This window comes from Ictidomys tridecemlineatus, chromosome X, assembly GCF_052094955.1.
Source record: "Ictidomys tridecemlineatus isolate mIctTri1 chromosome X, mIctTri1.hap1, whole genome shotgun sequence".
Taxonomy (NCBI): domain Eukaryota; kingdom Metazoa; phylum Chordata; class Mammalia; order Rodentia; family Sciuridae; genus Ictidomys; species Ictidomys tridecemlineatus.
The window spans coordinates 44,457,304-44,473,779 of record NC_135493.1 but is presented as its reverse complement, the minus strand read 5'-3'; the positions used below and the strand labels follow the sequence as shown (position 1 = coordinate 44,473,779).

At 32.6% G+C, this 16,476-nt stretch overlaps 1 long non-coding RNA gene across 1 annotated transcript in view; it reads right to left on the bottom strand.

Moving 5' to 3' along the window:
• Positions 1-350: 350 nt before the first annotated feature.
• LOC120889441 (uncharacterized) overlaps positions 351-16,476 on the bottom strand; it is a 161,478-nt gene continuing 145,352 nt past the window's right edge. Inside the window, exons 2-3 of the long non-coding RNA XR_005733328.2 lie at positions 15,844-15,908; positions 351-461 (exon numbers count right to left, since the gene is read on the bottom strand). This is a non-coding gene — a long non-coding RNA (uncharacterized LOC120889441). The remainder of the gene's footprint in view (positions 462-15,843; positions 15,909-16,476) is intronic.

Here is a 16,476-nt window from a genome sequence, read left to right as displayed (position 1 = left end):
CCCAACAAGATAGCCTTCAGCCATTTCACCTCGTCTTTCTCCCGCTCAGTGACGCAGCGCACTGGAGTGATGCACTCCCTTCGCCGCCAACTTTTCTCCCCTCACCATGAATATATTTAAAAGTAAATAAATGTATGGCTAGAGCAATGGAAACACAGAATCATAGGCAAAGATATGAAAATAAAGTAAAATGTAAAGAGTGGTTATTAGAAAGGAGGGAAAAGTAGCTGGAGGGGATATCAAAGGAACCTAAGTACTTCTGTACACTGTGAAAAAATGGCACACAAACATACTGGTGTATTGATTATTTATATTGTTTTTTATTAAAATAATAAAAATAAATGGTATTATATAGATTTACAGATATGTTTTCAGATACTTTTGATAATTAGAAAAACAAAACAAAATAAAATGTCTTCCAGTTTTCAGTCAAGTCCTTTTAGAAGTCCTTACTTCCATTCCTACAATAAAAAAAGTCAAACAAATTAATAATCAACAATTCTTCTTGGATCCATCAGAGAATTGATATTATAGACTACTTCTCCCCACAAACTTGAAGGACACAAAGGAGGACAGAGAATCACTGCCTGCCAGAACTGAAGCTGAGGAGCAGAAATACCAATAGGAAGTAATACCAAGGTCGAAAAGCCTAAATTTAACTTGAAAATATACTAAAGGCTCAGTGTAAACATGTCTTGACAGTCAATATAAGAGGAAAATCTGCACCCACTGCTTCCTGAAGAGAAAGGAGATTGTATACATTTTGAAGTGATTCTCAGAGGATTATGTTATATAAAGCCTGCACTCAAGGGAAACTATCTTATAAGATCCTAAACTATCCAGATTTTACCAGAGTCTAATTTACATGCCAACTGAATTCTATACATGGAGGAACATAAATACCCAACTCTAACCCCCACAAAACTCCCCATCCTACCTAAGGAGAGAGATTACCCAAGACAAAATGGTGAAGATTACTGTGCAGTAAAATGTTGATACCTAAACATAAACCAATAAAAGGCTTCTCCATCCCACCACACACACCTTACCACAACATCAGCAATAATATCCTTGAACAATAATAGGGAAAGATAACTGAAAAAACTGCATATATCAGACATTATTTTAGAATAAATCTTTGGGGCACTCAAGGATAATAGGGGAGACAAAAACAAGGACAAGGACACCAGAGGAAAATTTTGCCCCTGACACCTACTACAGCAAACCATAAATAGAGCCTAAGATTTGTCCATTCAGTAAATAAAACTCTCAGTAAAGGTTGATTTACATCAGTTCTTCAGATCCAATACATTACATTCAAGTTTTAATAAGAAATTACAAGATACATTAAAAAACAAACAAAAAAAACTGTTTAAGAAACATAGCAAACATAACAACCAGGTTCATATATGGCAAAGATGTTGAGATTATCAGACCAGGAATTAAGATAATTGTGATTAATATACTTAAGTCTCTAATGGAGAAGGCAGATAAAGTTCAAAAACAGGTGGACAAATATAAGAAGAGAGAAGGAAACTGAGAAATAACAAAATGAGATTCTAAATTTCAAAATTAATACAACATGGGCATAGCAGAATCACCTAATCAGCTACGATTCACTCCCATGCAGGTCACTGGGCTGCAATATAGGCAGAGCACAAGGCCATCCCAGCTCCCCACACCTCACTAGACACTCCTGCTCTGGAAGCAGACGGAGTCCATCTTGGAAAAACTTTTGTTGCCATTTTTTGGTGGGTGTGGCTATTAGTGGGGATTCTGTCTGAACAGCATATACAATCAATCAACAAATATATGAAAAAAAGCTCATCATCTCTAGCAATCAGAGAAATACAAATCAAAACTCTTCTAAGATATCATCTGACTCCAGTCAGAATGGCAGCTGTTATGAAGACAAACAAGTGTTGGCAAGGATGTGCGGGAAAACATGCACTCATACATTGCTGGTGGGACTGCAAATTGGTGCAGCCAATTTGGAAAGCAGTATGGAGATTCCTTAGAAATCTGGGAATGGAACCTCCATTTGATCCAGCTATTCCCCTCCTTGGAATATACCCAAAGGATTTAAATGCAGCATACTACAGAGACACAGCCACATCAATGTTTATAGCAGCACAATTTACAATAACTAAACTGTGGAGCCAACCTAGATGTCCTTCAGTGGATGAATGGATAAAAAATATATGGTATATATACACAATGGAACTTTACTGGGCATTAAATAAGAACAAAATCATGGCATTTGCAAGTAAATGGATGGCACTGAAGAAGATAATGCTAAGTGAAGTCAGCCAATCCCCAAAAAACAAATACCTAATGTTTTCTCAGATATAATAAGGTTGACTCATAGTGGTGCAAGGAGGTAGAGCATGGGAGGAATAGATGAGTTCTAGATAGAGAAGAGGGGTGGGAGGGAAAGGGAGGGGGCAGGGGATTAGCGATGATGATGGAATGTGATGGACATCATTATACAAAGTACATCTATGAAGAATTTAATTGGGTGTCAACATACTTTATATACAAACAGAAATATGAAAAATTGTGGTATATTTGTGTATTAAGAATTGTAATGCAAAAAAAAACCAAAGTACATGTATAAAGGCATACATTGGCATGAACATACTTTATATACAGAGATATGAAAATTGTGCTCTACATGTGTAATAAGTATTGTAATGTTTTCCAGTGATGCCATGTATTTAAATAAAATAAAATAAAGACTAAAGTAAAAAAAAGGAAAGAGAGCAAACACCCCCAAAAATTATATACAACATAAATGAACAATGCTTTTTTATGAGTTCGTCAGTAGGCCATGGCCGATAAAATAATGAGTGAAGTAAATAAAACTTCAAATACTGGTATTCAAAGAGAAAAAATAGAATACCCAATAACAATGGGAGAATTTAAAAGCTACAACCTAATTATAATGGGAGCTCCAGAAAGAATGAATAGAAGAAAGAGAGAGAAGGAGAGAGAAGAAAAAGAAGAGAAGAAAAGGAATAATAAATAATCAAGACATCATTACCCTAAGTACATGTATGAAAACATGAATGCTGTGACTCTACTTTGTGTTCAACCAGACACATGAAAAATTGTGCTCTATTTGTGTAATATGAATTGAATTGCATTCTGATGTCATATATAACTAATTAGAATAAATAAAATTTTAAAAAAAGAAATAGTCAAGGAATACTGACCAACAATTTTGCAAAATTAATGATAACAAACCATAGATCAAAATGTTCAGAGCATAGATCAGGATAAATATAAGTAGTATCAACATCTATGCAAACTATATTCAAACTGCACAAAATCAAATAGAAAGAGAAAATATCGAAGAAGTCAGGGAGAAAGTGACACCTTACATATATGTGAGCAATGATGAGAATTATAGTTAACCACCAAATAAGAAGAAAGTGGAAAAAAATATGTAAAGTGCTCAATGGAAAAAAATCCCCACAAACTTAGTGAGATTTTTCTTCAAAACCAAAGTAAAAATATACTTTCTCAGGACAAAAAATCAAAATTAGGGAATTGGTCATAATGGGCAAGGCTTGCGAGATATGTAAGAATTCCTGAAAGAAATTCTTCAGGAAGAAAATAAGTAACAACTTTATAGATAGATAGATAGATAGATAGATAGATAGATAGATAGATAGATTAGATAGATTAGATAGATAGATAAACAAACATGTATATATATTATTAACATCACATATTATAAATATATATATACATATACATATATACACAATGTGTATATATACACACACATATATATATGTATATATATTAATGAAAAGACAACGCATGTCAGAATGAATCAAAATGAAGAATTAACCATATTTTGTGTATCAAAAATTCACTTTAAATATAAAAATATATATGTATCAAAAGTAAAAGGATATGCTGGGCATGGTGGCACACACCTGTAATCCCAGTAGCTCTGGAGGATGAGGCAGGAGAATCAAGAATTCAAAGCCAGACAGCCTCAGTAAAAGCAAGGCTCTAAGCAACTCAGTAAGACTCTGTCTCTAAAAAATACAATATAGGGATGGGGATGTGGTGCAGTGGTCGAGTGACCCTGAGTTCAATCCCTAGTACAAAAAAAAGTTAAAAAAAGGGTAAAGAGATACCAGGCCAACATGAATTAAAAGAATGCAGGAGTAGCTGTATTAATATTAGACAACACTAACTTCAGAGCAAGAAAATATATCAGGGATGAAGAGGAATATTGCACAATTATTGAATAGTAAATTCTCCAACCAAATAAAACAGTCCTTAATGTGTATGTGCCTAAAACAAAACATCAAAATACATGAGGGAGATGAGTACAGGAAGGGACCAACAGGTGGAAGACTGGGAAGAAAGGGAGAAATGCTGGGGAGGGATATTGCCAATTTATATTGTTATATTGTATGCATATACAAATATGTAACAATACACCCCATCAATATGTACAATTATAATACACTGATAAAATGTTGGAAAAAAGTAAATGTCCATTAAATATACATTTAAGCACTTATGAAGCTTTCTTTGATAATTTCTCTTACAGTCTTTTTCACAGAGTATCATGAATGAAGGCCTGGATTACATTTAACTGATTTTAACTATGAGCCAGCAGAGACTATGCTAAGTACTTGACAACCATTCTGTACTTAATCTTCACAATACCCACCAAAGTGCCGGGTTCTATTAGTATCCTTGATTCTTATATGAAAATCTGAGGATAAAAGTTATTAGAGATTAACTTGCCTAAATTGACAGTGCTAGTAAGTAGAGAACTAGAGCTTGCTAGGCTTGTCTTACTGAAAATCCCATGCTCTTTCCTGTTATGATTATTTGTGTGCATTATTTTAATTAAAGCTTTATCTAAGTGCCCATCAACTGATGAATGGATAAAGAAAATGTGGTAAATATACACAATGGAATATTATTCAGTCATGAAAAGGATAAAATTATTTCATTTGTGATTACATGGATGGAACTCAAGATTACTATGTCAAGTAAAATAAGTCAGGCACAAACAGACAAGTAGCACATGATCTCACTCATATGTAAGATATAAAAAAATTAAGCTCATAGAAGTTGATTGTAGAATAGTGGTTACCAGAGGCTTGGGAAGAGAAGGGGGAGACAGAGAGTTAGGGAAAGGCTGATTGACAGTTACTAAGTTCCAGTTGAATAGAGAAAAGCTTTATTGTTCTGTTGCACATAGGATGACTATAGATCATGATAATTTACTCAATATATTTTTAAAAAGCTATAAGAAATAATTTTGATGCCAGGAACAATGGAACATGCCTATAATCCAAGTTATCCTGGAGGCTGAAGTAGGAGGATCACAAGTTCAAGGCCAACCTGGAAAACTTAGCATGACTCCATTTCAAATATTTTTTTAAAGTTTAAAAGGGGCTGGGACTGTAGTTCATTGGTAGAGTGGATCTAGGTTCATTCCCCAGTAACATAAATAGACAAAACGATGACTTTTAATATTTTGACATAAATAAATTGTAATTTAGGAGATATGTTTACTGAGTTAATATCACACAATGTTCACATGCATCAAAATATCACATGGTACCTTATAAATATATGTGATTTTCATGTATCAGTTAAAATTTTGAAAAAGAAATAAAAGTATATTTTCCTTTAATGGCTATTTCCTGAGAAAATGTGTGCAGAGAACCTCTAAGGTAACACACTGATGTATGAAATACTTATAACAAACAATAAGTACTCCCAGTTACCTCCCAGAATGACAAATTTTCTACAATTTTATGATTCTGTAACATATCAGTAACAAAGATTTCTCCCAGGCAGAGAAATTCAGAAGTGAGACTAATATCCAAAGAAAGAAAAGCAGGAAAAGAATCATTTTATGCAGAAAAGTCGAAAGAAACAGAAGGCTAGGTTACAAAGATAAACCAATTTCCAAGGTTTTAATGAGAATCAGGATCCAAGTCATTTCTCATAAAGGCCTGCATAGTCAGAAGCAATGCTTAAGGAAAGGGATATCAGATAGAAAATATAAATCTTTCCAATTTAAACCTCATATAGTTTATAAATGTTATGCCTATGAATGAAGCTTTTTTGTTAAATTACCACAAATGTGATTTTCCTTGTATAACTGCTTTGTTGTTAACCAAGGTAAAGACCTTAAAAATAAAGCCCTTTTATAACAACTGAAAACCAATGAACCCAAGGAGTTTGTGTGGAGAGAATGGACTCAGTGACTGGTACTGTAGCCCACATTAAGTCCAAGTGTGCCCTATTATTAGCTATAACTCGCTTAAAATAGTTGACTTCTGTCAGATTTGAATTTTCAACTGTAATTGAAAAGTCCAATTTCTCTTTTTAAGCCCTTTCTCAAGAATAATTTGGTCCATGGGGATAGTGGGTTTTTCAAACAGGGTACATAAATTTTCAGTGTAACTTTTCATATAGAAAGCACCTGGCTCATATGGTTACAGAAGATTTATGACTTATAACATTGCTTCACTGAAATAGATAAAAATGTTTAAGAAAACTGAATGACACTTCAGGAAAATTGGGAAATTGTTTAATTGAAGGTTATGACAAGGCTCAGATAATTTAAGTAGGATAAATTTTGCCAAAGGTGGTCTACTCTCACCTTAGTTTGTAAGTTGAACCAGTTTTATTGAAAATCACTGCTGTTGATGTTGAGGATTAAAATTCTCTTTGATCTCTTTGTATCTATTGGTTCTTATACCTAAGTGTCTTAAGTCAGTTGTGACACTTGAATTCTTACTTAGAATTCATTTGGTTTTATAACTTGTAGAAGGGTAGATATTATATTAAGGAAAGAAAATGAATGTGTGCTATGACATTTAATAAATGTTGAGAGCATCCCCAGGGTTTAGATAGTGACAAATTTCATTAAGCATTTGGAAAATACAGTCAGTTCACTGAAATTATAAGTTTATACAGTACCACTAAAAATAATGATGTTTAAAGAAATCCATTGATCCAGATATCATGTCACATATCATCTTCTATTGAAATTCATGTCTTCTAAAAAAGTCTAATATAGCCTAGAGAGTTATGGCATGGCGATGCTTTTTGAAAATTGAAAGAGGAAGGACTGCTACTCCCTCATAAGCAGTGAAAAATGTATACCTAAACTTTCAGTACATTTTGGAATGTACTGAATTCCAAATTAAATTCAGTACAATTTAAAATACTGAAATATTCTAATATTTTTATTTTCAGTATTTCTGTTTTTCTATTTATATTTGTTTTAAAACTGAATACCACCTAAATCAGCTCTGAATTCTGAAGTGAATTGAGAACTATAGGAGATCTAAACATGAAATCATGAGACCAGTAAAGTCTATCTGGCTGAACAAGCCCTTTTAACTATAAAACTAAAGAATTGTAGCAAGTGATTACAGAAAGAACAAGCAGAAGCCATAATGTGTTCTACAGGTTAGCCTCAGTACTCACACACTATCATTTCTATAAACGATAGAGTCAGTCTTATCAATACAGAAGTAAACCACATAAGGTATAAATACCATGAGGAAAAATTATTAGAAGGAGTTTCTCTTAGATCTTTCCGGTCTTATTCCATTTTCTGTTGTTTAACAAAATACTAAAAACTGGGAAATTTACAAAGAAAAATAGTTTATTTTGGCCTACAGATCTAGAGGTTGGAAGTCTAGCTTCATCTGAGAGGGTCACATGCTCACATACTGCATCATAACATGATTGAAAAGCAGAAGGGCAAGTGGGCATGTACAGAAGAGACAAAACATGGGGCTGCAGTTGTAACTCAGTGGTCGAGCACTTGTCTAGCATTTGTGAGGCACTGAGTTCGATCCTCAGCACCACATAAATATAAATAAATAAAATAAAGGTATTGTGCCATCTACAACTAAAAGTATTTTTAAAATATCATAAGGGGTGACCTTGATTTATAACATTCCACTTTTGCAGTAACCAATCCAGTCCTGAGAGGGCTACTCCTAGAGGTTAAAATTCTCATATCCATAATAATTTATCCAGTAGCTAAGAGCAGCACTAATCACCACTTAAGGGCTCTACCTCCCAAAACCACAAGGATGACATCCAAATTTCAATGTGTAATTTGTAGAAGACAAACCAAATTCAGAATATAGCACTGGAAAAGTGTCAGACCTGCTTTCTCCCAACTGTTATGACAATATTTTGAAGTAATAAGTAGTTAATAAATATTTCTACTTTGAAATCAGATGGATAAAGGTTAAAATATTTATATTATAATTAAGGGTTACAAATAAGAAAACAGCAACAGAAATAACTACTGATATTATTACTACTAATAATGATTTCTTAGTGAAAGCCTAGTATGTGCCAAGTAGTAGACTTACGATAAAATAAGAGAAAGGCTTAAGCAAAATAATATCTTGTTACTGAAAGAACAATATAACAACAATAACAACATTAATATTGGCTAATTCTAGTCAATCTGCAGAACAAAACTATAAACTAATAAAAAATAAAAGCACCAACTCTGAGTCACAGTACCCTTGGACATAAATTGCACTGAAAACTATCAACTTGAATTTAAACTGCATTTCAATATATGGTTTTCAACATCTTTGCTTCAACAAACCATGTAAACTAAGAAAGTAGAATTAAGATTAATTGATGATCTCTTAGCCTACACTGACATGGCAGTAGGGAGTTAGTTTAGATTATGTCTGAAAGCATGTTTTTGAGGAAAAATATTGCCAGAAATAACCCATACTCTTTTGGTATACAGACCTATGTGTTTTATTGCTTGCAGTGGTTTCCTATCTCATTATTCTAGGTATAAATAGTAAGTATTAGTATATAAATATATAGAACAATTTATATTGAGGCAAGGAAAAATACCACCTAAGAAACATTAATTTAGTATATAATCTTTTTTTCAGTCTGGTAATTTCTAATGCATAGTCACATAATTCATATCTGCTACTGATGAATGAATGTTCTTTGCTTTTATGGTCAATTACTGCAAAGAGAGAGGCTCTCACGGAGGAAACTGATAAAGAATTGCTGTAGCATTTTGAAAATAGATTCCTGATTGACGAACAAAGCAATTACTGTATCGACATTTAAGATATGTGTATTAGTTTGCTAGACATGACATAACAAAATATCATACACTGTATGATTTTAACATCAGAAACTAATTTTCTCTCTGTTCTAGAGGCTAGAAATCAATCAGGATTGTTTTCTATCTGCAGCTTCTCTCATGAGCCAGAGGATGGCTATTTTCTATATCCTCACATGGTCTCTTCTCTGTATGCACCCAGTCAACCTGGGTGGAATGAATGTGCACGTGAATGACTCAGCCTTCATTCTACACTCTAATGACCTCTGCTCTACCAAAATCATATATTTTCAATTAGCCTTGAGCACTGTCTGACAGTATCACAGTTTTTCTAATCATATTACTCTCCCAACTTTTTAAATTCTTCAACCACCTCCCCTTATTATTGTTCACTTTCAACAGATGAACTTGATTCATAATTAAAAGAGGAGCTTTGAGATAAGTGCCACAGTAACCTATTATTATGGTGAATATTTGGTTCCAATCTTACTAGAAATTGATATATCCAGTAAGCTATATATGTTTTTGTCAAAAATAACTTTCTGGAGGAGAACTCATTTTCATTAAGAATATATAAGAAATCAAAATGTTTGGCACAGCTTGAACTAAGTCCTTAATAAAAAAGATTTTATCTTATTCCATTTTCTATCCCATGCAGTACTTTATACATGGTAGGAGATTAATTATGTCTATTTTCTAACATGATAAAAAGCATTTACCATCTTAGAAAAGACACAAGCTATATACAGTATATATTAATTTTAAATGTAAATGTAAAAAATGTGTCAGACTGTAGAGTTGTGAAACTATACTACAAAATTCAATCTAAAAGTCATGATTTACTTTACATCAATTTTACCATTCAGACTATAAGCAAAGGATGATTATAATGACTTGTCCAGAAATGCCATGAGTGAATTAGTACCATAAAAGCACTAAGGGGGTCCGACATATATGAAGAACTCTGGATCATGACAATTATAAAATGCCTCTTTGGCACGACTTAAGTATTTTTCTAAAGAAAACAAGCAAATCAAAGAAAAATGGAAAAGTCAACATAGCCTTAATGTTCACTCCTATTATCTGTGATTTATCTTTTTTCATTCTGGAATAACAAAAGACATTTAATATTTATCTTAAGGAAAATTATCAATTTCAAGAATTAAAATTTACAGTAAAACAAAAGTAATTATTTAGTTAACAATAGTTGGTATATATTTATAAAATAACCTTGGAATCTCTGAGGAGATACAATGGTAAATTATTAATTATCACATTTAATTTCTTGATATATTTAGTGAGAATCTGGGAACTATCCATATTTGTATATAAACTACTTCTAAAATTCTGTCAAAAACATTTGCAAGTGTATATACTAATACATTATTATACATGTACATGCATGTATACATATGTTTTATATTTTATATTTTTTCTAGTTTAAAGTGAAGCCTTCTTTAGCCTATCTCCACGTATTCTTTTTGTTAATATTTATTTTTAGTTGGACACAATAACTTTATTTATTTATTTAATTATTTATTTACTTATCTATTTATTTATTATGTGGTGCCGAGGATTGAACTCAGGACCCCACACATTCGAGGCAGGTATTCTATCGCTGAGCCACAACCTAGCCCTCTCCATGTATTCTTTAAAAGAAATATCATTTGGGCTGGGGATGTGGCTCAAGCAGTAGCGCACTCACCTGGCATGCGTGTGGCCCGGGTTCGATCCTCCAGCACCACATACAAACAAAGATGTTGTGTCCGCCAATAACTAAAAAATAAATAAATATCTTTTTAAAAAAAGAAATATCATTTGATTCTCCCTAAAATTTTCATTGCCATTTTAGATGTTCTCAAATTTTTTATCTTTATTAGTTAACACAGAAATAGACTAGGGTAACAATAGCATAACACTAATAAAAATTATAGCTAACTGTTCAGACTATATACATTGTGAAAAGGAACTATGTTAATAATTTGAAATCATACTAATGCATTATAATAGGGTTTAAACTGCCAAAAATACCTATACAGATTTCAATAATAAGTAAACTGCTATACCATATTACTAGCAAAATTGACATTGCTCATAATGTAAAATATGGTATCTGGATTTAATTCCCACCAAGAGACTTTAATATGTTTGTGCACATATATCAATTTAATAACTATCATTTTGGAAATATAAACACTTGGCTGTGTTAATTCTTCAGAGTAGGAAGCTCTACATGAATTAAAATTTCATCTTATACATTATAATATTTGAACTGCCTCTATCAATTCATCATAATAAGTAAATTTACTTTTGAGCTACTATAAAGACCATCAATTTTCACAATATTTATACCAATGTCATCAAATTTAAAAAAGTAAAATCCAAATTAACTTTGCTAAAAATCTTTCATTAAACTATGAGTTGTATCTCTAATCATAGAACATATATGTGGGACAAATCTTCCAGAATACACAAAACATACAGTACATATTAAGACTTTGGTAAGTTCATAGATTGATAGAATATAAGACCTGAAAGAACCATAATGATCAACATGCAGTGACAGTTTCTAGAGAGGGTGTTTGATTTTTTTTTCAGTGTCGTACCTTAACACCTAGAAGTATTCAATTATCTCACCATATAAAAATAGCTGAGTGTGGTAAAGGAAAAAGAGAGGGAGAAAGAAAGAGCAAGTGCACAATGGGAATAATTTAAAATACTCCAATCTGAGCTATACATTTAGGGGCTACCTAGCTGTATAACTCTAAAACAGTCATTAAACCTTTCTAAACATTTTTTTTTCTGTAAAGTGGAAATAATGATACCAGTCCTGGCAAATTCTTAGTCTCATTGAGGACTGAATATGTATATATGAAAATTCTTTGGAAAGTACAAAAACTTTGGTATTAAAAAGTCCACAGTAATAGGTGACAGAAATGATAATTTGTATTTAAAAGGTAAAATACATAACTGGGCAATGGTGGAGGAAAAAAATTAATAGAAAAAGTATTTGCCTAAAATTTTTTAAATAAGCACTAGCTTCTGAAATTTACCATCAATCAGTTCATAACATATCTCCTCTATTCACAACTCATTCCACTAGTCCTACTTCTTCAGCTGTACTTATTATTCACTTTAACTTGATTTCTGGAGGAGAGTAACTAGCCCTAGTCCATATACCAAGGTTTGATTGCACTCTATAGAGCTATTTGCAAAATATGTGCTCTGACTCCATCTTATCTGAAGATATAAATATTGCTTTGACTAGTTATACTTTGCAGTCACTGAATTCTTATTTTCACTAAGAATGAATTTGATAACTGACAGAAGATGGAGAACATTATATTCCTTGCAACTCTTTTCATGTTGGCTTTGAAATGTTCTTTAATAAGAAAGTTCAAAATATAGATATATATTTCACCAATATTATTATTCAGTCTCCCTATACATGCTCTGTTCTCTGGGGCTTTCATTTGGGTTTATTTTCCATGGAATAATAGTATAACAGTATTCATATACATGCTGAACATTTATTCTTCTTAGTTCTCCCATCCCTCATTTTAGCTGATGCCAAATGGCAAAGGATAATAACTGACCATTACTGGGCATCTGTAATGCACAAGGCTGTGACTTATAGGTTCTAGAGAAGAGAAGCATATCCTCAAGTATATTCCAATCAAAAGAAGCAAAGACTAATTAATTGAAGCTTATTATGCACTCCCATAAATTGTGGTAGCATATCAGTATAGCTGTTGACACAAGGTCATCCCTCACAACTTTTTCTAGATCTTTGGTGAATTATGTGACTTTGGCAATCCATGCAATTCAGTTACAGGTAATCATTTCCATCTCCAAAGCAGTGTATTATTTGGGGACAGTTAATTTTCTCCCAAGAAGCTTCTGGGAATGCTTAGACCTGATATGAATTGCAATATATTCACTCAACAAATAATCATTTATAATATAGTCTACTTGTATGAACTACTGTACTAAATACTAGGGACTCATCAGTGATTCAGACATATCCCCTGCTCTCAAATGTTTAAGTCACATTGTAGTAGAGAAGATGAATAGTAAATAAATAATTTGAGATTTTTATTTTATTGGTTATTTTTAGTTATATATAACAGGCTAATCCATTTTGATATAATTTAAAAAGCATGGAAAATATCTTATTCTAATTAGGACCCCAGTCTTGTAGATATACACAATTGTGAGAGTCTCTGTGTTGTATTCATATATGTGCACAGGAAAGATATGTCAAATTCCTTAAAGATGGCTACAGGTTATACTATGAAGAAAGTAAACAAGATGTCAGGATAGAAAATAATGAGTAGAGGTTAATTTAGATAGGATGGTGAGCAAAGGCATCATTAAAGAAGTAAAATGTAAGCTGAGACAAGAGTTTCAAAAGAGTTAATTGTATCTTGTGAAGCAGCAACAGATGAAAATAAAAGAAAGGGCATTGTCAAAGGCCCTAAGGAGGAGTAAGCTTGATGTATTCAGGGAAGTGAAAGAAAGATAGGACATGGGAAGAAAAAGGAGGAGTGGTATAAAATGAGGTTAACAAATAAGAAGAAAACACATTAAGCACAACTTTGTAGGCCTCAATAAGGAGTTTGAATTTTATTCTAATTGCAATATAAAAAATTAGAGTACTGAATTGATCTGATTTAATCTTTTAAAATATCTCTCTACTATTTAGAAAATGAACCAGGGAAGGTCAGTAATAGAAGCACAGAATCAAGAAACCATAGAAGAGACTATAAATAGGCCAGGCTAGAAATGATAGTGGGTAAGCTTATGCTGGAAGCAGTAGAGACAAAACTTAGTGGCCAGAATAAAGAATATATTTTAGAGGGAAAATCCACAATGCTTTATGATGAATTATATGTGACCAGCAGAGTGAAGAAACAAAAGTTATCAAGAAAGCCTTCTTGTTTTCCATCTTGGTCAACAAGGTTGATTTTTGGTGCCTTTCGCTATAATGAGAAAGAAAATCAGAAATAGGAAAAATTAAGTACCAGCATAGACAAATTTAAGATGACTACGAATCACCTAATAGATAGGTACATACAAGTCATAATAAGTTAGATCTGAAACTAGAGACCTGAATATCTTCAGCATGTAAACACTTAAAACTAAGAGAATAGATGCAGTCACCTAGGAGAGGGGCCTGTCATGACCAAAAGATATCATCAAAATATTTCATAAGGATAGTCTATGCTCACAGTTTTAAAAGTTGATGGGCTGGGAATATAGATAGCTCAGTTGGTAGAGTGTTTGCCTCACATACACAAAAACCTAGGTTCAATCCCCAGCACTAAGGAAAAAAAGTTGAAAGATACACTTAAGCTGTTTCATCAGTCAAAAATCTGTTTAAGTTTTGTTTTGTTCTAAATTTTTAAACTAACATTTTCTTTTCTTATTTGATGGAATCATTCAGAGGTTTCTGACATACTATGGTTAGAGAAACACAAGTATTTTTATTGTTTATTTTACCTTAGATCTCCCTAGAACTTAGCTTCAGTAGGTGGGTAGATTTTAAAAATTAAAGAAAACATCTTTTCTCTACAAGATAATTTATAATGTCTACAACTTAATGACACAACTCTATGAACTCTCACATGATTTAAGCCTGGACACTTATGGAGCTTCATGATAACTAATATTTGCTCATGTCCTTCCTATACAGGTTCCCAGATTTACACTGCCAACAATGGAAGTCACATGTTTCCAGAGGAAGGTCAACATCTTTGGCATTTCCTGCCTGCTGTGGCTTGATAGATACTCAACATTTTTGTTTTCTTTTGTTTTAAAAATAAGTTTAAAGCAAGATCTCCTTTGAAATAGCCAGCTTACCTCAGAGAGTTGGCAAATACATTTTACAAAATGCTTTTTACACTGATTTATTACTCTGATCATTAAAAGTTTTTCTCATTTTGCAGAAGTTTTTAATTCATATTACTTTGTCAGTTTCAATGAGTTTTCACTTCAGGGTATCTAAGTATGGTGTTGTGGACAAAAAGATGGCTTTGTACACAGGAGAACTTGTTGCCTATGTGGTGCTAATGTTATTTCCATTTTACAGTGAGGAAACAAAGGACAAAGAAGTAAAGTAAGTTGTTCAAGATTAAACTACTTTTAAGTGGCATAACCAGGATTTTAATTAAGAAAGTCTGACTCTGGAGTCATAGTATTAACTGCTTTGCCCCAATGCCTCCAATTGGCTACTACTATGATGATCTCTGATAGGACGGACATGCATCAGGTAGTTCTTGCCCTACACCCCACCTCAGAAGACAAAATCATGACTTAATCCTGCTCTTGGGATATATATGACCCCTAGTCCAATATTCATTTCACAATATTCATCTGATTTTCATGATAGTGAAAACACATCTATAAAAAAATAAAATTTCTTTAAAAGTTTAGCATAAAACTGGAATTTCATTAAATAGTCTAACCACTATATTGTGATAGTAGAGACTGAGTCCCTTGTAGCAGAACAACTTAGCAAATTTAATTGCTCTGGTGAAGTTACCCCAGAACAATGTCACACCAAGCATTCAGCATTCATCAAGGTCAGGTTTCCATAATGGAGAAATTGTCAATGTGATAATGGAATAGTATAAGACAGGGGGTTGAGATGAAAACCTTAAATAACATTTTGATATAAGCCTCCAGTTTGGAAGAGAGCCCTTCAGGGCTTTACATACCTGAACTTACAAGAGCACTCTTCGGACTCTTCTTTCAGGAATAAACATGCGTTTTTCCCTGAGTCCTAATAGGGAAAGAAAAACAAGTGAATACCCATCTTTGTCTCTCCCAAACTCCCTTTAAACACACACAAACACATCCCCCACAGGCAGATACATATGCCTCCTAAAATCTATATTAGAAGAAAACCACAATCAATGAATCAGATGTTTAAGAGAGTCAAGGTTTCTCCTACTTGTGATCTGAATAGTTTTAAAGCCATATATATGTATATATGTATGTTCACACCTTGCTTCATGCACTCTACAAAAATGAAACGGATTAACAACTCAAAAATAAATATCGTACATACCCAAAAGAAAGATATCAAAAAAATAAAGTTTTTGTAAACTCATAATTTAGCACTTAAAAGTTCATAAGGAATGTCTGAGTTGTTAAATTCTCAAAGCAATTATTGAGTAATTTCTGTAGTGGGAAAGTATCAGAATGTTTAAAATGTTATTTACCTTGACCTAAATGCCTCATATTTAAGTTTCAATCATGGAAATATTGCTAACTAATTTTACAATCAAGATTGTTCTTTATTGTTGATTCTAAACTGAGTTATATTATTATTTTTATATTAAAAACAT